We start from the raw sequence: 24,205 nt of genomic DNA, 5'->3' as shown, positions 1-24,205 counted from the left end.
CCTCTTGGAATTATGATGATTACAAGTGAAGAATCTACCTTAGATTATTCACACCTCATTTCCCCAGTCGAAGATGAGATTCATGCATTAAAAAAGGAAGGGAACTATTCTACCATTTCCTCTACCATCACCGACTTTATTGCATGGGGAAGGAGTGTGAATAGGCAAGTATCAGAACTAGAAAATATAGTGGCAACCCTCCGTGATCCAAGTACTACACCTAAGGAACGTGTGCCACTAAATCTTTCCCAAAACTCTATGATGCAAGAAGTGGTAGCCGTGGTTGATGGCCTAATCGACCAAATCATCCACTTAGAAGCTGAAATCATAAGGTTGAGAGAGCTTGCCACTATCAACGGCATATGGGCCGATAATGATGAAGACCAATACCTCACCGAACACTACTTAGTCAAGATTAGTGAGGAAATAGTCAAGAATAGTGAAGACCAAGATATAGACCACCTTACTCGTTCAGGGCGTCCATATCAAAACGTTTCTCAAAATGGTCCCATAGGTAATGGTCAGTTACTAACACCAATGTCGTCACACCAAACGATGGCGAAGATACATCTACTGACCACTTGCTAAAGCAACTACAGAAGACAAAGGCTGATCTTCAGTCTGGCAACTAGTTGCAAGCTCATTCCCTCATCGCCAAGCTTTACTGCAAGCCTTGGCTAAGTTGAACGTAGCGCATAACTCTACACCTGATGACGTAGTCAACTTGGTCTTCCAAGATTCAACTAAGTTAAGTAACCCTGTTACTTTCTCGAATGAGGATTTGCCACCTTTCGGCGCTAGTCACAACCTGGCTCTATATATTACTGTCATTTGTTTAAAGAAGAACGTGCCAATGACTCTGGTGGATGATGGCGTTGCAGTCAACGTCATACCATTAAAGACAGCATATAAGTTAGGCTTGAAAGAGTCGGATTGGACCCCTACCAACCAAGGTGTTCGCGCATATGATGATACATGACGAAAAGTAGCAGGACTAGTCAACCTAACAATAGTTACAGGGCCAATCGAGCGAAAGGTTAACTTTCAAATAGTGGATATCGAATCATCATTCAACATACTTCTGGGAAGCCCTTGGATTCACTCTTCCAAAGCAGTAACATCCACCTTCCACCAGAAAATCAAGATCCCACTAGACGGCAAAGTAGTGACGATCTCTTCGTCACCTATCAAGGCAGTGATAGAAAAGATGTCAAGCAACCAAGTGACTACAGATCCAATATTTGAGCTTGGGGGCTTCCATAGCATAAACCTTTTAGAGAGTGAACTGGCACCCTTGTACTTCAATCCCTACTCCAATTTAGTGGTCAACCACATACTCAAGTCTCAGGGATACTTCCCGGGGATGCCATTGAATCCTATCCGAAGAAATACCTTCGCACCTTTCAAAGAAGGAAACTCTCAAAGGATACCATTAGGATTGGGATACAAGCCCACGAAAGAAGAAACCTTAGAGATGCTCACACAATTCCAAAACCGTAAGAATGTGGGAATCCAAATACGATCCTACCTCCCTACCCTAAATGGATACTTCGTTAAAGAAGGGAGTCAAGAACACTTTCATGGGTTCCCTGAACCTTGGCACTACAAAGGAAAGCAAATAGCTGGAATCGAGATCTTTCACGATTGCTACTTCATTCCTTCAGAAACGGTTCCTACCGTCAAGACTCGTCAAGCACCATGCTTAGACGAACAGGCTGTTAGCCTTCTGTTTGGAGAAGATCGATTTGTTAAGGCTGCGCAGGACGAGATCATTACCATGATACTTCAGGATGACCACTTCAACCCTACCGCGTTAATCACCGAAATCAACCCAAATCAACAGAAAGGATGGAGAAAATCAATCAAATGGACAAACAACCAAGAAAGACTCTTCAAACTCACCACTGGAGAAGGAGAGATGTTCAAAGGAGAACCAGAAGACAACGAATTCGAGTCAGAGTCGGAGTCAGAGTCGGAATTAGAGTCGGAGTCTAGAGAAGTCCCTAGAGAGTCTCCTCCTATCGTCATTGCCAATCCCCTTGTTTCTCCTAGCATAGCATCGAGTAGAAACAGTAGTTCGGGAAATGTCCCAACAGCTGTCCCTCTGCCGCCACTGACTACTGAACAGATGGCTTCTTTGTTTCAACTCTTTTCAAATTTTAATATGAATAAATCAGATTCTGCTTACTCTTTGTGTTATTCTGAATGCAATTCTATTTACGATGATAATGAGGATGATCCAGACCCAGACTCAATTGAACTACCTCCTTACATAACAAAAGAAATATTACAAGAGGAGGAAGGGGCACCAGTTATAGAGAACACCGAACCTATCAACGTAGGAACCGAACTAGAACCCCAAGAACTTAGAATAGGGACAACCTTGAACCCAACTGAAAGGGCCAGATTTATAGACCTTCTACACGAGTTCAAAGATATTTTCGCTTGGTCCTACAAAGACATGCCAGGTATTGACAGGGATATTGCAGAACACAGAATTCCGATCAAACAAGGTTTCAAACCTGTAAAACAGAAGCTTCGTCGAATGAGGACAGAGTGGGCTCTTAAGATCAAAGAAGAAGTTGATAAACAATTCAAAGCCAGGTTCATCAATGTTTCCGAGTACTCAGAGTGGGTAGCCAACATAGTACCCATACCCAAAAAGGATGGGAGAATCCGTGTTTGTATTGACTTCAGAGACTTGAACAAAGCAAGTCCCAAGGACGACTTTCCTCTACCACAAATCGACATATTGGTAGACAATATAGCAGATCACGCGTTATTGTCCTTCATGGATGGGTACGCAGGGTATAATCAGATCAAGATGGCCATAGAATACATGCATAAGACCGCCTTTGTTACTCAATGGGGTACCTATTGCTATACCGTTATGCCATTCGGATTAATCAATGTCAGAGCTACGTATCAACGCACTGCGACCACACTCCTGTTAGAAATCTATATCTCATTATGCAACATATTCATATATGTTTCAATTTAATTTGGTCATAAAATTAAATACAAATCTTATGCATGCAAAAATAAGTAAATATAGAGAAGAAATCGTTTTCTCACCATATGATTTTCGGATAAAGGGCACCAAAAAGATCTCCTTCTTGTTAGTTCTTGAGCATTCCAAATAATGGATTAACAAAGATTCAAGTATAGAATCTCTCCCAAAAGTGAATACCCAAGGAAACCTCTCAATAACAAATATTATTATGATCTAGTAATAATATAAGTTTTACTATAAAATTGACACAAAATAAATTGTATTTTTTACTCTTGAATATTTCGGTCAAGAGGGAGTATTTGTGACATTTATTTCTCTAGAAATTTCATAAGATGTAGAGAGGAAAAATTCATTTTTCTTACACTAGAAAAATTATGATAAGAGTGAATGAATTATTGTAGAGAAAAAACACTCTCTCTTTTTCATGGTGAAACCGGTTGGAGGGAGTATATGTGCCCAATGCATGGGCAAGTTTTTCTACCCAAGAAAATGATAGGCATGCAAGGCTAGTAGTTAGTTTTGATGATTGTGTTTTCCACTTAAAACAATTTACACAATTTTTCCACTAACTCCCTCCAATATTTCGGTACATGTATATAAAATGGGAGGTCCATTTTATTTTGTCATTTGTCAATTTTGTCACATGTAACATGTTACATGACATGTCACAATGTAATGTATTTTTAACATATTAAAATTCAACATACTCATAAAATATGTCATTTACAAAATCGACTAGTAATTCGTAATTACTTGTACCAAAAGTGTTTCCGAATTATAAACTACAACATTCTGTATTTATAATAATTTATTCATTCCGTTTCAATTGTTTCCGTAAACAATAATTTCATCTAAGTAACAAAACAATTCGATTACTTTAGACCGTGTCTCATTTAATCATATTACAATAAGATACGTTAATTATACTCACAAAATCATCCGTCAATTTTAAGCAATTTAATTAACTCGTATCGGTATACGATTAATTAAATAATCAATTAAGAGTATTTCCCTATAGGTATGACCTAAGGGGATCAACTGATCACCACCGTCGCACGACAGTAATGTCAAACTCTAGTCAGCCAATCATTACCGATATGTGTGGACCAGTTGACTGTAAAATATTACATCCCATATGTATTCTTAAAATGAGATTTAAACATGTGATCATCATGATCGACAGTTGTGATCGCATTATTGTCGGAGGACACTTATTCCAACAATCTCCCACTTGTCCTCGACAAGTGTGCGTCACCAATTCTCTTGTCCTATTACTATCTCCCACTCAATGGAAGGTGTCTTTCAGGTCGTACTTGCAAGTGATCATATCGAGAGTGGTTTCCTCGATCTGGAGAATAACTGATTGACCAGAATTATCTACCATAGATACCTTCCGAGCGTGGCCACGCATTTCCAGTTCATTACTCCTCGAGTAGCCCTGAGATATTGTTATAACCCTGACAAGGGGTGGACAATTTCTATCGCACTTATTCCCTTCGACTAGCCACAGCCATCATAACCCAAAATATGCCCATTTGACCCCATTTACGAAGGTCGTAGTAACACAAATCAAAGTTAATCTGAAACTGTGCCATCTTAGGCGAACAGTCTTTAGTCAAAAGAATCGACTCATTAGAATACTATAGTAGCTCTCGCTACGACCAGGCTATATAAATTTGCCAGAACTCTATAAGCGGTCATAAGGCCCGACAAAGTGTTCCTAACAGTCTGCCTATGTGATCGACTAGTCATCTCACATGACTGTATGGCACTGAACTTGCCATCAATTGCATCACACTCTAGTCACTTCGAGACGTCACCTCATACAAGTGACTATGGGCGAATACTATGTTAATCCGGGTTCACTTTAACGGGGTTCAATTGTCTCTACAACCCGTTTGGATGTAACAAAGTATAATTAAAGAGTTTTAAAGTAAAACTCGAACGACAAATGCGATTATCACACATGAATAGTCAATGCCTGATTACTACTTCATATTCTATAATCCAGTTTGATCTTGAATGTAGTTGTTCATCTCAATTTAATTGAAATGACATGACTCATCATGTTAAGCCTATGAGAAGGCTTTGGTTAGTAGGTTTTATCAACTTCTTGTACCTTACTCAACCTTACTACATACTCGTTTTCCTTTGTAATGTATACATTTGCATTACAAAACTTTCTGAGTACGTGTCAAGATCCAATCAAGACATAGGCCTTCTAGCCTTTAGAATAGCTCCCACTGTTTTCACAGTGTGCGGGACTCTTCCTTCTTGCACATCCCATGATTGCAAGTGTACTCAATCTCCGTTGTAAACATTTCTCATTGTTCTTTATTGCTTAGAATGATTCAAGAAAATCTATTTCTTAAATAACATAGCCACGATGGTATCTTAACCATCCTAAAGTGTATTGATTATGGTTTTGTCAGAAACCATGTGCAATCTCAATTGTCAATTGTCACTTGTGTAACACCGTTACACAAAATTTTGCATCAAAACACTTTGCATTACATCCTTAATGCTTCTGCAAGCACTTAAGGGTAATCTTTATGGCTTACTTGGTAACTATTACTTAAATTCGATTTGAAACAATTCATCATACTCAAAGTATATGAAGTGTTATACATCATTACTTATTTAATTGATCCAATGAAGCAAATGGAATCAATCAAATATGTTTAATTTGATTGAACTAGTCATGAATCTTATCAACATAAGACTTCTTATTTGACGCTAATATCATGTGGATTTATCTACATAAATCTGGATATTAAAGATGTATTATATTACTCCAAAAGTCTTAAATCATTCTCAATGATCAATATGTCATCCACATATTAGACTAATTAAAATTTCTGTAACTCCCACTAAACTTCATGTATAGACACAACTTCTCAACCTATTGAGAAAAGTTTTATCACATGATCAAAATGTTGATTCCAACTCATTGATGTCCTACTTAAGACCCTCTCTTAAGTTTCACATTATCTTAGGATTGCAAGAATCTACAAAACTCAAGATATGTATTGAATACATTCCTTCTAATTGAAGAAGTGGGTTTTAGATTTACTCGCTATATGCATACCATCATAATGAAACACAATCCCTAAGAAGATCCGAATAGTGCAAAACACTTTGCAACTAATCAAGCTTTGATATCTCTCTTAGATATCCAACAATTCCATTCGGAATTTATTTCGGATTTTCATGGCTCTAAGCCTTGTATTGAGTTGTGACTTAAACACTCTCATGTAAGTCATATATTCATTACTTTCCAGAAGTAATTTGAATCAAACAATATCTTTGTAAGTTGTAAGCTCTTTACTTCTTTAAAAGTAACATGAATTCATCATCTTCAACAAGTGACGAATTTAACCTCCTAGGTTTTAAAGAAACAACGTCTTACACAAAACGTCTCATGTAGCCAAGAAAGATCAGTTTCTTGCGACATAACATTCTTTGTGGCTCTTGAATAATTTCTCCCACTCTCTCTTCTAGAAATAAACTTGTATTTTAGAAAGACAGCTTCACGAGCCACAAACCCGGTGTACTCGTGATTATAATAAGGAAAAATGAGCATTTGTTTCTTTTGAAAACTTACAAACATGGTACCCTACCATTTCATATCTCATATGATTCGTTTTAGATTTAGTGGAAAAATAATTTAGACAAAATGATAAAATCCCCAAAAGGGTCAAGCAACTCAAAGTAACTTGATCGAAGTCCAAACCATATCGAATAGCGTTTGAATTCCTATCCAACCACACATTATCCCATAATGTGCGTTTAAGAGAGATTAACTTGTGATACTATATCATATTTCATTTGGCTTATATCAAAGTCTTCACTTTGATAATCCCATCACGACTAAATTGTGATTCCTTGAACTCTTTGAACTTCTTCAAAGATTTCTCTATTTACCTTATTAAGTGAACACATTAGCGTCAACTTAAATCGTTGGTAAAAGAAAATGATCAACCTATTTTGGATCAATGATTTACAACCTCGATCTCCTTTTCAACCAAAAGGCACGAGACATCTTGCTTTGAATACAAGATACGCATATACCATAAGATCTAATGGTTTCAAGAGTACTCGATAACTCTTTGCGTTCATCATTCTAGAATCTAAGGTTTAATCTTGGATTACCAATTTGAGTCTTCCATCATCTTCATGATATATCATTCTAGTTTGGTTTAGAATATAATCACCTTGATAATGGGCTAGCCATACATCAAATCATGGTGTATAGGGTCACAAAAGTGAAACCTCTTTTGTATCTTAGCAAAAATTATATTCTTATTTAGGGTCCATGTACTTAATATTCCTAATTAAGGTACAACTTTAAACCCAAAACTAGATTGAGTACACAATGACTCTATCTCTCGACATTATTTGATGCTAGTCGTCATATTCTAATCATCCTATGTATCGCATATAATGATGAAAACCACCATCGGTTTCTAATATTGACGAAATAGTACTAGCAAAACTTATGTCAATCAAATAAATAAATAACTAAGTCTTATTAGATGTCCCACAACTAACTTGCTTATTCTTTAACAATTCGGGATAGTTTCCTTTCTAGTGTCCAACATTTAAGACAGTGAAAACTTTATCGGTCGGGATTGATAGGTTTAGTATCGTTATTCTCAATAACTTTACTTTTAGCATTACCTTGTATCAATTCCATTCTAATTTTACTTCTTGAACCTCACCCTTTTCTTAACGGTTTAAGAGAATGCTCCCACTCATTTCAATGAGTCTTTGGTTAGAGAAGCAAAATTGAATTTCATGAAGACTACTCTTCAATTCATTTGTTTAGTCTTAAAACTTTCATTGAAGTGGTTGCGTTATTTTGGTCAATTACGAATTCTGACAAATCTAGTTACCAAAACAATTTATCGCTTCAAGGCACTTAATTTAACTAAGTATATGAAAAACAATCCATTGTAAGTAGATGTGTTAGTCAAGAATCAAAAACCTGTTTGATAATGAATAACTTTTATCTATACTCTTTACATGAGATCCTTCCAATGGATAATTCGAGGTTTTTAGAAGAAAATTCAAATTTGTCTTTAGTTACGATGTTTTAATGGAGATTTGAATCAAAAATCGAAATGATATCGTATATGATTGTGGTAAAAAAATAGAACAATATAATAACGGAATAGTGGAAAACTTAATATTTATCGTTTTATTAATACTTGTAAATAACAAGTAAAGCATTTACATAGTGACCTCTACCCAACTATGATAAATGATTCCGAGATCCAAATTCATATTAACTTGGGCACGGGGTAGCCGATGAAACCCTTATCAATATAACTCGGTGGATTAATTCTTTAATCGATTCTACTTTTAGAACTCTCGGTCGATAAAATTACATTAACATTTATCTTTAGCCCAAAACACATCCGACAAGGGCACGGGGTAGCCGATGAAACCCTTATCAATTACTTTTGTTGAGTTCAACCAAAATTTCGAATAAATGTGTCCATGATCCAAATTCACATTAACTTGGGCACGGGGTAGCCGATGAAACCCTCATCAACATGAATTCGGTGGATTAGACATTTATCACCCACTTCCCCTACGTAACAAGGTTTGTACCCCTGGGTGGCCGAGTGCACTCCCTCGCGAAATAGGTTTTTATGGTTTCTACTTTTTGGTAAGGCTAAGTCTCAATTGTTTATTTTAGCGAGAGGTCATGTCAATTTATTATCTATCACGTTTTAAGTGAACTAAAGCGGTGAACTACGATAATTGTAATTGACACGGTCGATAAACTCGATTAAAAAGACAATGCATGTTTTAGTTATAGCGATTTAGCGATGCATGCGACATATAAATAAAATGCAAAGCATAAATTAAATCCTAGTATGGCCTTCCTAAAAAAAGAAAATCTAATTAACTATTACATATTCGGAAATCAACTCCATTGGTCCCTTGAACTTCGGCTTTGACACACATCTCGAGGTAACACCGTCTTTATGTATCGCCTTCTTGAGTGACACCATCTTCAAGGAACTCCGGAATAAATAAATTACATAACAAATTACATAATTTCCTATTATACATTTGTAATTAAAATAAAATAAATCTATTAAATTACAAAACGGTGATACGAGATCACAATAAATTACAACCGAATCGATATTCTCATACATTTCAGGTAATACCAATTAAAAACTAAGGTCATACTAAGTAAAATTACATAATTCAAAAATTACATAAAATAAAAGTATGACAATCATAAATAAAATGTAGCATTATAATATGTATGAACATGCCCAATTTTATGCTAAATCGCCTTTAAGGAGCCAATATCGTATATTAAACGGTTTTTACGGATTTGCGTGATTCAACCTTTTAAAATCACAATGAATTACATAAAATCATATTTATGCACAAGTTAATTACCCTAACCAACTTAGGACTCAAAATTAGTCTCCACTAACAATTTGACTATAATTAACTTATATTTCTTAAAACTGTTCATTAAGGGACCCAAAATTACAATAAAATGCTATAAACTTCAAATAAATCATAAAAATTTCAAATAAATTCAAAATTTGAAATTTAAACTCATGAACATTCTGGAAAAAATAACATGACACTCATAATGTTCAAAAAATTAGGTTAAAAATTTCGAAATTTATCGGGAAAAACAATGTTGCGGTTAAACGGATTTATCAATTATAATCATAAAAACATGAGAAAAATTATATTCATGAACTTTTCAATTTTAGATCTGAAAAAGATAATAAAATGCAACATGTGACGTTTTTCCTTAGTCATGAAGTATGTTTTAGCAATTATTCACTAATTAAGTCACTATTTATGCTATTTTTCATCAAAAATTCATAAATCATGCATAAAGACTTCATTATAGCCTATAATTTTACACACATCTTGTAAAATTGCATGTGACAACATACTAAATTTATATGACCAGATTCGAAATATTTCCCATATTAACCTATTTTTCATTTAAATTCGATTTTTATCATGAAAAATCCATATTTCGAGCATAAGAACTGGAAAATTCGAAGTTTAGATAATTTTAGTCCGAAAATGACATTTGAATCATAAAATCTCATTTTTAATGCCATTATTATATAAAATGAACAATAAAAATCCATAAATTAACAAAAATATCCTAAATACATTTTAGGACCAGAAACTTAAACATGGAAAATATATTTCGTGATATATCATAATAACACAAATTTATAAGTTTTATATGTTAATCGTATAACTCGGAAAAACTATAACCGATTTGCATGCAAACAACCAAGGCTCATGATACCGCTTGTTAGAAATCTATATCTCATTATACAACATATTCATATATGTTTCAATTTAATTTGGTCATAAAATTAAATACAAATCTTATGCATGCAAACATAAGTAAATATAGAGAAGAAATCGTTTTCTCACCATATGATTTTCGGATAAAAGGGCACCAACAAGATCTCCTTCTTGTTAGTTCTTGAGCATTCCAAATAATGGATGAACAAAGATTCAAGTATAGAATCTCTCCCAAAAGTGAATACCCAAGGAAACCTCTCAATAACAAATATTATTATGATCTAGTAATAATATAAGTTTTACTATAAAATTGACACAAAATAAATTGTATTTTTTACTCTTGAATATTTCGGTCAAGAGGGAGTATTTGTGACATTTATTTCTCTAGAAATTTCATAAGATGTAGAGAGGAAAAATTCATTTTTCTTACACTAGAAAAATTATGATAAGAGTGAATGAATTATTGTAGAGAAAAAACACTCTCTCTTTTTCATGGTGAAACCGGTTGGAGGGAGTATATGTGCCCAATGCATGGGCAAGTTTTTCTACCCAAGAAAATGATAGGCATGCAAGGCTAGTAGTTAGTTTTCATGATTGTGTTTTCCACTTAAAACAATTTACACAATTTTTCCACTAACTCCCTCCAATATTTCGGTACATGTATATAAAATGGGAGGTCCATTTTATTTTGTCATTTGTCAATTTTGTCACATGTAACATGTTACATGACATGTCACAATGTAATGTATTTTTAACATATTAAAAATCAACATACTCATAATATATGTCATTTACAAAATCGACTAGTAATTCGTAATTACTTGTACCAAAAGTGTTTCCGAATTATAAACTACAACATTATGTATTTATAATAATTTATTCATTCCGTTTCAATTGTTTCCGTAAACAATAATTTTATCTAAGTAATAAAACAATTCGATTACTTTAGACCGTGTCTCATTTAATCATATTACAATAAGATACGTTAATTATACTCACAAAATCATCCGTCAATTTTAAGCAATTTAATTAACTCGTATCGGTATACGATTAATTAAATAATCAATTAAGAGTATTTCCCTATAGGTATGACCTAAGGGGATCAACTGATCACCACCGTCGCACGACAGTAATGTCAAACTCTAGTCAGCCAATCATTACCGATATGTGTGGACCAGTTGACTGTAAAATATTACATCCCATATGTATTCTTAAAATGAGATTTAAACATGTGATCATCATGATCGACAGTTGTGATCGCATTATTGTCGGAGGACACTTATTCCAACAACTCCTACATGACATGATACATAAAGAAGTAGAGGTGTACGTGGATGACATGATCGTCAAGTCCAAGAATAGAGAAGGGCATATTAATAACCTTCGTAAATTCTTCCTGAGACTGCGAAAGTAAAACATGAGGCTCAATCCTCAGAAATGTGCATTTGGGATAACGTCGGGCAAACTTCGAGGATATGTCGTCGGTTAACGAGGGATAGAAATCGACCCTGCCAAAATCAAAGCTCTGATAGAAATGCCACAACCTCAAACAGAGAAGGAAGTTCGAGGATTTTTAGGCAAAGTGCAATATATAAGTCGGTTCATATCAAAACTCACCATGATCTGTGAACCATTTTCAAAAAGCTAAAGAAAACAGATCACACCATATGGGATGACGATTGCCAAAAAGCGTTTGACAAAATCAAGGAGATACTAGCCAAACCACCAGTGCTCATGCCTCCTCAATGAGATCAACCTCTTGGTTTATATCTCACAGTGACCGAAACCGCCATGGGGGCTATGCTAGCGCAAACCATCGGCAAAGAAGAGAGAGCTATCTACTACCTTAGTAAGAAGTTCTTGGAGTATGAATTCAAGTATACGCCACTAGAAAAGACATGCCTCGCTCTTGTGTGGGAAACAAAGAAGCTACGCCATTACATGCTTAGCTATTCCGTCAAGGTATACTCCAAAATGGATTATGTCAAATATCTCTTCGAAAAGCCCGTTCTCAACGGACGATTGGCAAGATGGACCTTAATGCTCTCAGAGTTCGACCTCAAATACGTACCTCTGAAGGTTATAAAAGGGCATGCCGTCGCCGAATTCTTCGCAGAAAATCCCATCATCGACACCCAAGCGATAGACACATAGTCATTTCCGGATGAGGATATACTTCAAACCGACATAGAGTCTTGGGATCTTTATTTTGATGGAGCATCGAACTTAAGAAGATTTTTAATATGAGTGTTGCTCATTTCTCCTGAAGGCGAGCATACACCACTATCTGTCAAACTCGACTTCGTGGTGACAAATAATGCAGCAGAATACGAAGCTTGTCTCATTGGACTACAAGCAGCAGTAGGCTTAGGCATCAAAAATCTTCGAGTTCACGGAGATTCATCCTTGATCATCAACCAAATTACGGGATCCTGAAAAATTCGAAGTGAAAGCCTAGCACCCTATCAGGCCATGATAGACCAAGTTTCCCAATTCTTCGATCAAGTGACTTATCTACATTTACCTCGTGAAGAAAATCAGTTTGCAGATGCTCTTGCAAAACTTGCATCTCTTATTAGAGTTTATTTGGAGTCTGGGTCCAAAACCGTCTTCATTTTCTAATAAACCGTTTAAAATGCCGAGTCAAAATGTTCTGGAATATTCCGGATATTTTTATTCCATAATTCAATCTTTTCATCTTTTGGCAAAATATATCCCGAAATTATTTTAAACAATAAGGAAGTTGAGATCTACCGCAATTCCATAAACAGAAACGCGGAAAATCTTTCTTCCGCAGGAGGAAACTCCTGGGGAAAGGACACAGCACCTGGTGCGCCTCTTCCAAGAGTCGCAGTGGTTGCTGCGCCTCTTCCTCAACTCCTTCCTGCGTATTTTCAAATCTTTTCGAGATTTATTTCCAAAGTTTTACCGAAACCCTAATTCCTCCGTGTGATTTGTATAAATAGGGACCTTCGTTCCTCATATTTCTCACGCGAGTGTCCGCCCTTCTCTTCTCCCTTTGCATTCTAAGACCACGCTCTTACTTATTGGCGCCTACGTGCTTGAACTTTCGACCACGTAAGCTCGGATCCTTCTGAGTACCAGCGTCGTTTTGCATGACCAACCAATTTGACCAACTCTACTCAATTAACTTAATCAATTTAGTTTAATTCCTCTTACGAGGGCACTTTCGTCGTACATTCGAGTCGAGCAATCACTAATCGTTAACTTAGTCAATCTCGTTTCGTCAAACATGTAAGTCTGAGGGTGTAAATCCCATGTTTTATTATTTTATTTTCTTATTGCATAAATTATTGTAAGATTTACGTCGAAAACATATTTAAAAACCGATTTACAAAATCCTTCATTAAACCCTTTTTTCGGATGAACAGAGATCAGACGTCGAGAAGAAACGCAGTGTAATACCCGTCCTTTTAGGGGCTCGTTGACTGACGTTGACCGACCTTAGAGGCATGTTGTAGCCTTTGGGAATTAGTACAAGAGATGTCTCGTGTCGTGTTAGGCTTGGGATGAGTGGTCCTCGATCTAGTCGAGGCTACTCGATCGAGTAGGGGCCACTCGATCGAGTGAGTTGGTTACTCGATCGAGTAGCGTCTTTACAGCGAGGGTTTATTATCGTGTTTTGATAAAATCGCAAATCATTTCCGCCTCCTTCCTTCAGACTTAGATGTCGCCCTACCTCATTTTCTTCACCATAATTCCTTCCATGGGAGCCTTTGAGGATGCTTGTGCCTTGGGGATAGGTTGCTTGAGTCGGGTAGCGGTCTTGATGCCGATATGCTATGCGTAGGTATGTCATCATCGTCATCTTTATCATTGTTGTTTCTTGTAGGGTTGTGGTGATAGTAATAGGTGTTTGTACTATTTGTATAGGGCTTTTGCTTGCTTGGTTGATGTCATATGATTGAACAAGGAATCGTTGCGGTTGGCTAAAGGTAGGTTCGCCTACTCAATGTTGTTGGTTGTCTAGAGTGTCTTGTGATGTATATTTGATTGTTGTTGTATCAGCATGGTTGTCGGATTGTGTTATCGTTGTTGTAATACATTGATTGTGATTGGCTGTCTGTGATCTTCGAGGCGCGTCCCTAGCTGAGTGGAGTCGCTTGCGGGAGTGGCTTCACGCCCTAGTTTTGCCCTCCGTGGAACCCGCCATGGGAGGGGATGTGCACATTAATGAGACAGGGTTTATCGCTCGGTATGATGAGCGGGGATTTTGGTGGGTATGACTGCGGTCCCCCACTGGCAGGGCTGGTCCAATAGACAGTCGGTGACGGTGATTGGCTGGAGTGGTTGTGACTTGCGTGTGTGCCTGGTTGTGTTTGTAGTATATTGGTAGTTGATGTTGTGTCTTACCTTAGTTACTGACCTTGTGTGGCTGTTTCTTGTTTGCTTCTGTTGTTTTTTCCATAATCCCTTATGGTGAGCAGTCGGTCTTTCAGGTAATGTCTTGGAAGTTGGCTGGAGTCTTGGCAGGGATGGGTCTTTCACAAGTTATGTCAAAGATAGTTCACCTAAGGGTGTCGAGTTGTATCTTTTGTATCAGTAGTTTTGGTTTCATCACTTGTAATATCTTATAAATGTTCTTTTATTGACTTTTGATAATTACTTTCCTCGGGCAACCGAGATGGTAACGCCTCTATATGTTAGGGAAGGTCTTGTTAAGGCTCCTTGGTATATGGGGGTGTTACAAAGTGGTATCAGAGCGACGATTTTGGAACCTGTAACAAATGAGCCTAATGAATATAGTGAGTCTAATAAAATGAACCTGGTGTATGTATATTGGGAGCCCCAACTGATGCTAGATTTTGGGTGAGTAGGCGCCCTCATTTCAAAATCATGGCCCCATTATGCTTAAGCCAGTCACTGGTTAAAGGGATATTGAGTCGGGATTTATGTGCTTAGAGTGTGTGTGATATTGATGTAGAGATGTTTGTAGCGGAGTATTTATGGACGCTAAAGGTAAATGGTTGTGGATAGAACTTTGAAGTCTATAGTTGAGTAGTGACGAAAGTGGTGACGTGTTTGCAATACGAGATAGTGTGCATGATGTGGTGTTAGTAATGCTCGTTTCAAATGGTTAATATTAGCCTTGTATGTGGTAGTGATCATGACAGTTAGTCAGTTGTAAATTTGTTGTAATGATCATTAAAATAATATTGGAACAAATGTGATAGATGACTGGTTGAATGCTCCCGCAATATGGTTTAATTGGGTTGAGAAGATTGTTTGCCAATTGTTGTGATAAGTCAGTTAATAGTAAACTTGGATGATAAATGAAAGTTAAATGATAGGTGAATGCCTAGAGTATGTGAATAATAGTTATAATATCAAAGTTACAAATGCATGTTTAGGAATCATCTCGTTGAGGTCACGATAGTGTGATCAGGGGTAATGAAAACAGGATAGAGGTATGTGTGTTGAAGCTAAAAGTTACTCCGTTGGTTGCATAATGATTGTTATAATATGGAAATAACGAGTTGAATGAGGTAATGTATTTTTTGGTTTGATCCATTATATTTGTGTAGTAGAAATGAGATGTGAATGAATATATTAACCAGTGCCGATATCCGAATTCATTTCTGGAATCGACCCGTGTTGCTGTTTTGCAGGAATCCTTAGTTAATATTATATTTTCGACCATGTACCTAGCTTTACTTGACCGAGTACGAGTGCTTACTAGACCGAGTAGACCTCATTCGATCTAGTTAGGAAGCTACTACGTCGAGAAAGTTGGCATTTACTGCGAAAACTCGACCGAGTAGCTCCAACTCGATCGAGTAAGCTGCTACAGTGCTGCGAAAACACGGGTTAATAAACCCCTTTCCTAATTCCTTCTTTTTATTCTTTCTCTATTTCGCAAACCCTAATCTCCCATCTCTCTCAAAAACTCCTTAATTCTTGTTGATTGTGGTGCTTAAACTTGCTGATTTTCTTGCTTGAATTCGTTCTTTTACTTGCTAATCGATCAAGGTATGAATGTTCACTCTATTTTGATGTTTTAATTACTTAGAACTATATAGGATGTTGGAAATTGTTGGAAAATCGGTTTAAACGTGTTAAATCTTGCTTCTAATTGTTGCAATATGATTTATATGCTTCCCTTTTATGATTATTGTTGTTGTCTATGCAAAAATCGACTCAAATTGGGGGTTTATAGGACTTGGATTTCTAGGGTTTGGGAATTTGAATTGGTTTTTGGTTGTCTATTGTATGTAAAAGGATGAAAATTGAGTAATATATGTTATATATATCATGTTTACGGTTGATTTTTGTGTTTTTCACTCAAAAATTTGTCTTAAAACTCCGTCTTAAAAGTGCCCCAAACTGAAATTCGTCTCATGTTGTTGTGAAATTGATTTGTATATGAAGATGTTTTGAAGGATTGAATTCTAAAAGTAGTAGTAATAATGTTAATTCATGCCAAGTATGACAAAATTCTTATAGCAATAGAGATCGTCTGATAACTGAAATTGGGAATTTTACTTGTAATTTGGGATTGTTGGTGATAGTGTGTATCTGGTTGATTCTTTATATGAACAAACGTGAATGCTTTGTATGTTTTTCGTATATATATGGTGGTATATTTAAGTTATATGTTGACACAGATGCCGAGACCGACAGTAGGAACCCGACAAAGCAAGAGGGGTAGAGCTTATGAGCTAGAGATAGGGAGGGGAGTGGACCGGTAGTCCCGGCGGTGCCCGAATATCCATCTGTAGTCTTTGTGGATTTCACACAAAGGAAGAGGTTTGTGGCTATGTAGGGCCGTAAGATGAGACCCACCCGCTGTATTGACACCGTCCTTTTGACTGACCTAGAGATTGAGACTGATGTCAGACATATCTTTGAGACTTTGGGGATATTAGGGCTATACCGTCTGAGGAAACATACCTATGCCTTTTTTACCCTTGAGTTCATGAGCTCGTTTAAATACGAGCCGGCGGAGGAAATTGTGGAGTTCTGCCTCATGAACACAAGCTTTATGTTGACCATGGACATGTTTGCGACTCACCTTGGCCTTGCTAAACCCCCAAAGGGAGCTCTTTGGGACATACCAACAGAGTGTGGGGTTAGTAGTCGCATGCCTTGTCTTACCGGGAAACCAGCTCCTACTTCAAGTAATATGTTGATTAATAATGTTCAACATGTCACTTTGAATATCTTCCTTCGTGCTTTGACATGCCTTCTTTACGAGAGAAAGGATGTGAGTAAGTTGAACTCGCATGAGCTGTTAATGTTGATGGCGTACCTTAACCCCGAGCGGTCTTAGAGAGTGACCTTTTGTGCCCCTGCCATAGTATGTGCCAGTCTAGCTTTGATGGCCTCGTCTGACACTAGATTATTGAGTTGTGGTGCCATTGCCACACGTTTAGCAGAGAGGCTGACATCCTTTGAGGCCTCCTCGGCCTATACCCCTTTGACCCCCACAGTGCCTACCTTGAACCGTCGGTATTTCCTCGACCAGAAATGATTGAGAACTTTGGCGGATGGGAGCTTAGCATGGAGAGTATGGGGTATTAGGTGGATGCGGATACCAGCTCCTGAGCACCTCCCCAGGGCCTGTACCCACGGCAGTAGTGTCTACCGACTCAGACGATGAGGAGGAGCGGGAGCGTCCGGCGATGCAGACATACCTCATTGACCCGGAGATCCTGCAGGTCATGCCCGAGCCGAAGAAGGGGGAGAATGAGATGGTTGCGGAGGACCGGCCTAGGTTGGGGATGGGACCATGCCGAGTGAGGGAGAGAGTGGCTGAGACACCGCCACAGCAGCCAGTGCCACCGCAGTACCAGTTCCCTGGTTACCCTTCTTTTGATACCCCGGAGATGCGTGAGAGCTACCTTGCCGAGAGAGTGTCTTCGACCTTGACACTTCGGAACTTGCATGAGATAGCGTATGTTAAGGGTATAGGGACATCGGGACCTCATCCGATTTGGTGGAGGGGAGTCGGGGATAGCAGCGGGGTTTTCCACTCTTATGGGGTGGACATGTCTACTTGGGGAGAGCCTCAGGCGTACCCTTACGGTGGTTTGACCCCTTGGTACGTGAGACCAGATGCTGGAGCCGGTGGTGATGCGGGATATGGTGCGTCAGGAGCAAGCACTTCAGGTGGTGGTGGTGATGAGAATGTAGTGAGGATGAGCAGCAGCAGCAGCAGGAGTGATGATACTCCATTTATTTCTTTATATATATTCGTAGTTTATGATGGATACTACTTTGTTTTGGTGGATACTTTTTTTTCGAACTTGGTTTGTATCGGTGGCCATAAGGTCGTACTTGCATATTTATGGATTTGTTTCACATGATTTGTGGGTCGGGTTAGCATCCCGACTCGTATTTAGGTGATTATATACCTTGTGTTTGGAGTTATGGCCAGTTTTGACTTGTGGCAACTCGATCGAGTGCCCCTCACTCGATCGAGTAGCTGTAGGTGTGTCTTTTGGAGGAGTATTCTGATCTCGGGCTACTCGACCGAGTAGCTAAGAGACTCGATCGAGTAGGTCCAGCTCGATCGAGTGCCTGGCCAGCTCGATCGAGTGTCACTGTTACAGGCACATTTCCAGGTTTAATTTGTTCGAATCCTTATGTTTTTGGTTGTCCTTGTATTATTCATGATCGTTGGTGTTTAGTAACATGTTTTGGCTGCACCGTTGGTCTTATTTCAGCTTGTGGTCGAGTCATGAGTAAAGTTTTATGAAATATAGGTGTGTCGACACAATGAGACATATTGTTACGGGAATTTGGCATGCAAGCGATATTGTTTAAGTTCATGTTTGTATATATGTATATATGTCTATGCATTGCGAGTAATGGTTAAGTAATGTCAAGAGAGTGTTGTTTCTGTCATGAGTCGGCTATGGGGTTTGAGCAATTCACGCAGTTTTAGTAGTATTTGTGTTACCTTGTAATCTTTATGCGCGTACCATCTGCCGTGGCTTAATCGAATAATATGTTTATAATATTCTCACTTCTTCAGTGTGGTTGTATAATATAAAGTTGTTGAGATGCTGCCAGTTTATCACAATATATAAAAAAATAATTCCGTAAAGTCGTATGTAATTTCTATGGTTTACGTTTGTATGAGTTGTAATCACGTAATGTCCGGTAGGAGAAGTGTTCAAGTGCATCGATGTTGTTTTAGGTGGTTTATGAGTAATGTCAAGTAGTGTCGTTTGTGTCGGTCTGGGAGACAGGGAATGTTGTTGGATGGTCAACTTCGGGGACGAAACTCCTTTTTAGAGGGGAAGAATAATGTCGCAAAAGAAAAATAATGCAATTATAACAATTATTCGGTACTTTGCGACATTTTGAAGTATGTGAACAATTGCTTGAATAATTTCATATGTGTGTTTTAAAGTTTCATATGTATGTTTAGTGACGTCATGATGGTTGTAATGCATTTGAGTAAAGAATTTATAGCAACTGTCGAATGAAATAGCATGATGTACACTTCAGTTCTCCGTAATTAGGTGCTATGTGGTTAAGGTGATAGAGTGATGTGAACCATGTATTGTTGTGAATCGATAGCTGCACTGAAGAGTCTATTGATCCAAAATACTCAAGAGGGGGGGTGAATTGAGGATTTAAAACCTTTTAAAAACTTTTTCGATTGTGCGTATGTAATTGATTATTTAAAGTTTATTGATTAAACTTTAACTAATCAACCAACGAATGTAAAAACGAAATAAGCAAACGAACGAAAGAGAGGAGACACACGGTTTTGAAGTGGTTCAGTTTCACAAGTCGAAACCTACGTCCACTATTCTCGATTAATAAATTTAGTACCTTTCTACGGATTACAAATTTACTAACCCAACTCGTACAACTAACTCTAGCTGTAACTCAATGAGTACCGTTAAATACTCGAGTGACTAACTTACGCTAATAAGAAAGCACTAATGATTCTTCTAATAGTTCACGCTAATGAACGAGAAAGAAATCAACTAAGCACTATTATCTTATAACGATAACAATAAGAACAAGTATACGAGTTTAAAATACACGACCTTTCAAAAATAACAAAACGGTTTTCTGCTTTGAAACACACGATTTGCTTTGTAAAAATAAGATCAATTTTTATGCTAAAGGTCTCTATTTTAAATGTTGTAAAGAGCAAAGTATTTATAGGAAGGAAAGAATAGGGGAACTCGGTTTGCAAAAACCCTAATGGCCGAATAAAGAAGATATGCTAACAAATCATATCTTCTATTATTTCTTTCCTAAAAAGCCTTAAAAGATAATAAAGAATATTCCAAAAGATAGAATATAATCTATTCAAATATTATCTTTTCTATAAATTCTAAGATATGATAAGATTTCTTATAACAAGAATATCTTTTATCATAAACAAATATATTAAGTAAGATATATAAGATATGTAAAGATATTCTTTACAGAATAAAATGTTTACAAAATATATCCTAATCTACACGAGATGTCACGGCTCATATGCCTCGTGACTCGTGCAAACCCTAGCTTAACATATAGGTTAGAATTTAGGTTTTAAGAGAGGCTATGTTGAAACCCTAATTAGTAGCATGGTCCAACTCATAAGTTGGCCCAAAACAACTACTAGTCAACGTTCAACATAAAACCAAACTCCGCACTAAACCGGGCTTTATTACATAAATACTTTTATCAAAACATTCAAAATAAACTTTAAACAAATTTCAAAACAATTTTGAAGCATTATAAGTCGTGTATAATAAACTCAGCATCTCAATGTTATAGTAGGAGAGCTATAACATTGAGCTCTTTTACTAGTAATGTTATAGCTGCAAAGCTATAACTTTACCAATTCAAGAAACTCATTCTTGGTTATCATTACGAGATAATCACCTATACTATTCTAATGTTCAAGGAGATTTTCGAGTATAGGCTACGTCATCATCCAAGCTTGGCTAATCTTTAGACGGACTTCGTCTTCACATAAATCTTGGATGAATCTTCACATCGTTTGATCTTGAATAGAGGCTTGAATATTTTATACTTTCATCACAATCTCCTTTCTTGCTTGTATTAGATAAGTTGATTCTAAAACACTTAGACAAACGATTACGCGCAACAAGTATATAAAATATAAAACACCTTGACATCATCAAAACATAAACATATAAGCTATATGGTTCAACAAATTCCCCCTTTTTGATGATGGCAAGCCTCTTAATTTTGTGGCTAAATAAAGAGTTCCCCTTCAATATAATACCGTCATTTTAATAATAAAGATTAACGCAAGATCAAAACGATTTATCAAAAACCGAAACTTTAAGGACTTTAAGAGACAATTGGTCTTGACAAGGAGCAAGCTTAGGTAGATGCTTACTATAGACGTTCTTTCCCCCTCTTAACATCATCGAAAAGTTAAGAACAAAACTAAAATGAGTAGAATAATATAAGACGAGACAAGAGATAAAACGTCATAAAGAGCAAATTTAGCACGCATAACTATGATCATCTAAAAAATAATTACCATACAAACTTAAGAAAACATGTTTAAAGCCAAATGGGCCAAATGAAACACATGTTTAGAAACACTTGGCCATAATCCACAAGTGTATGCCAAAATGGGCCGAATGAGAAGTTTGCAAAACACACCATGAGAGAAATAAAAAGAAAGCTAAAAATAGAAAGGGCTAAATATGGTAAGGCGAGGATGGATCAAATGTTGCGGGTCTTATATGGGTTCACGTAGTCGGGCCGAGTACGATGCTCTAAGGCATCAAGACGATCAAATGAGCTCCGCACAAGTTGGGACACACTTTGAAGACTCCGTTCAAAGTTGAGCACCTTCAAGGACAAAGCTTTCGTGGCCTCCAATGTAAGCGATTGATCACTTGCCATAGCCTTTCCGTGCATGACCAACGCTCCACCTTGACTCGTGAGAAATGTAAGATGGTCACCATATGGTAACACTTCCCCACGGATTGCCTTCAATTCCCGTTCAAAACCCATTAACCACTTATCCACCTCACTCATCCACGCATAAACCCGAGAGGCATCCAAACCCGGCTCCAAAGATTGTGACGGTCCAACTTGAGATAAGACCGTAGCCAAGTTTGTGGAATGCTCCTCAAACTTCTCCATTAAGCTAGTCATGAAACCCTCCAATTTCGTCTCCATAGCCCCCAAACGCGAATCACCTGGGCTTTTCTCAACATCCTTAGCAAGAATTAACTCGGGTCCATCAACAACAAGACCCATAAGCTTGATCAAACGATCACACATACAATCCCGTGCACTTACACCGTAGCTATCCCGTCCCACCACTTGTTTTATTTCTAACAATCGAGACACCCACATCCCATATGGAAGGTCGATCGTTGTACTTCATTTTTCCTTGGTAACCGTGAGACTCGTTTGGATGATACGATGCAACACAACACTTGCCAAATTTACTTTTTGTCCCTCCAACCACGAATAGATGATGATAGCCTCATAACTCGAAACTTTATCTCGACCTCCTCTCCTCGGCACAACCGTGTTCCAAAGAAAGTTCAAGAGGAACTTGATTTTTGCCGAGAGAGGACGAACCACAATATTACCTCCTTCCGTCCCAACCTCCTCAAAATACCGTTTAACTAACATCTCCTTTTCACTAACCACATTGGACCACTCAAGACTCGGGTTAATTTCAATTCCGTCATCGGGAACCGAAAAAGCAGAGCAAAAATCCGAAATAGAGACCGTCACATCAACCCCATTAACCAACGCATGCAAGACTCCCTTCTTAACCGACACACTAGCAAAGAATTGAACAACTTCAACCGGATAAATAGGACCCGAAAATTGACTAATGTGACTCCACCCTTGAAAATCAAGAAAATCGACAAAGAATTTAAGAGCGGGAACATTAATCAACCAAGATTTCGGATAATACCTTCCTCCATGAATAGAATACGTCAAAACACGAGAAACAAGGATGCTTTCGTCATGAGTTAGCCGAACACGATTTAACCCTTCTTTTGTTGCGGCTTTCGAAACATCCCGGAGCAAGGTACGAGCTGTGGGAAATATCGGTATACTTCATCAAGAAATTCGGATTATAACGAAATTATAATTATGAAATTACGAGTCATAAACGAAATTGCATAAACAAAAAGAATAGAGATTAAGAATTAACCTTTGGTCCTAGCAATTTGGCCTAAGAACAAATATCGAAATCGATATTCTCCTAATTGTTGCACCCAAAATGCTTTGAGAAATGCCTCTCTTTTTGCTAGAATGAGATCCCTAATTTCTAATGATTTTAGGGTTTTTTTGTGATGTGAGAATTAGGTCAAAAAGGTTAGAAAAATGATCTCCCCTTTACCCTATTATAACCGTGTAAATGGAGTAAAAAGGGGCAGATATTTTCTTTCTTTTTTTTCTCCTTTTTCGGTTTGACCAACCACCAAAAATAAGGAGAAAATCTTCTTATTTTTGGTTGTTCTCAAAATGTATAAAATGTGTATTATTTATCAATTGTCATTTATGTCGTCCCGTATTAATAAGTCCACACACAACAGTTTGTAGTCGATTTATTATTACCGGTCTGTCATCATTTATTATGACAATTTCGTATAATATATACATTAACTATAAATATCGCATATTTATAATTTGCTAATTAAATATAACCGTTTACGTTTAATTACGAATTAACATCTTAATTCGTTTAAGCTAACATTATATACATTAATTAAATATTACAGTTTATATTCAATTTACGAATTAACAATTAATTCGTCTCAGCTAATATTATTTAATTGTATTAAATAATCGTCTCATCATCACATTGACTAACCTTTTAGTCAAATACATGGAATTGAAGGAAATGTAGATCTATATACATACTAACATACTCATATATGTTTA

The sequence above is a fragment of the Silene latifolia genome, chromosome 8 (genome assembly GCF_048544455.1).
Source record: "Silene latifolia isolate original U9 population chromosome 8, ASM4854445v1, whole genome shotgun sequence".
Taxonomy (NCBI): Eukaryota; Viridiplantae; Streptophyta; class Magnoliopsida; order Caryophyllales; family Caryophyllaceae; genus Silene; species Silene latifolia.
Note: the sequence above shows the minus strand (reverse complement) of the source record.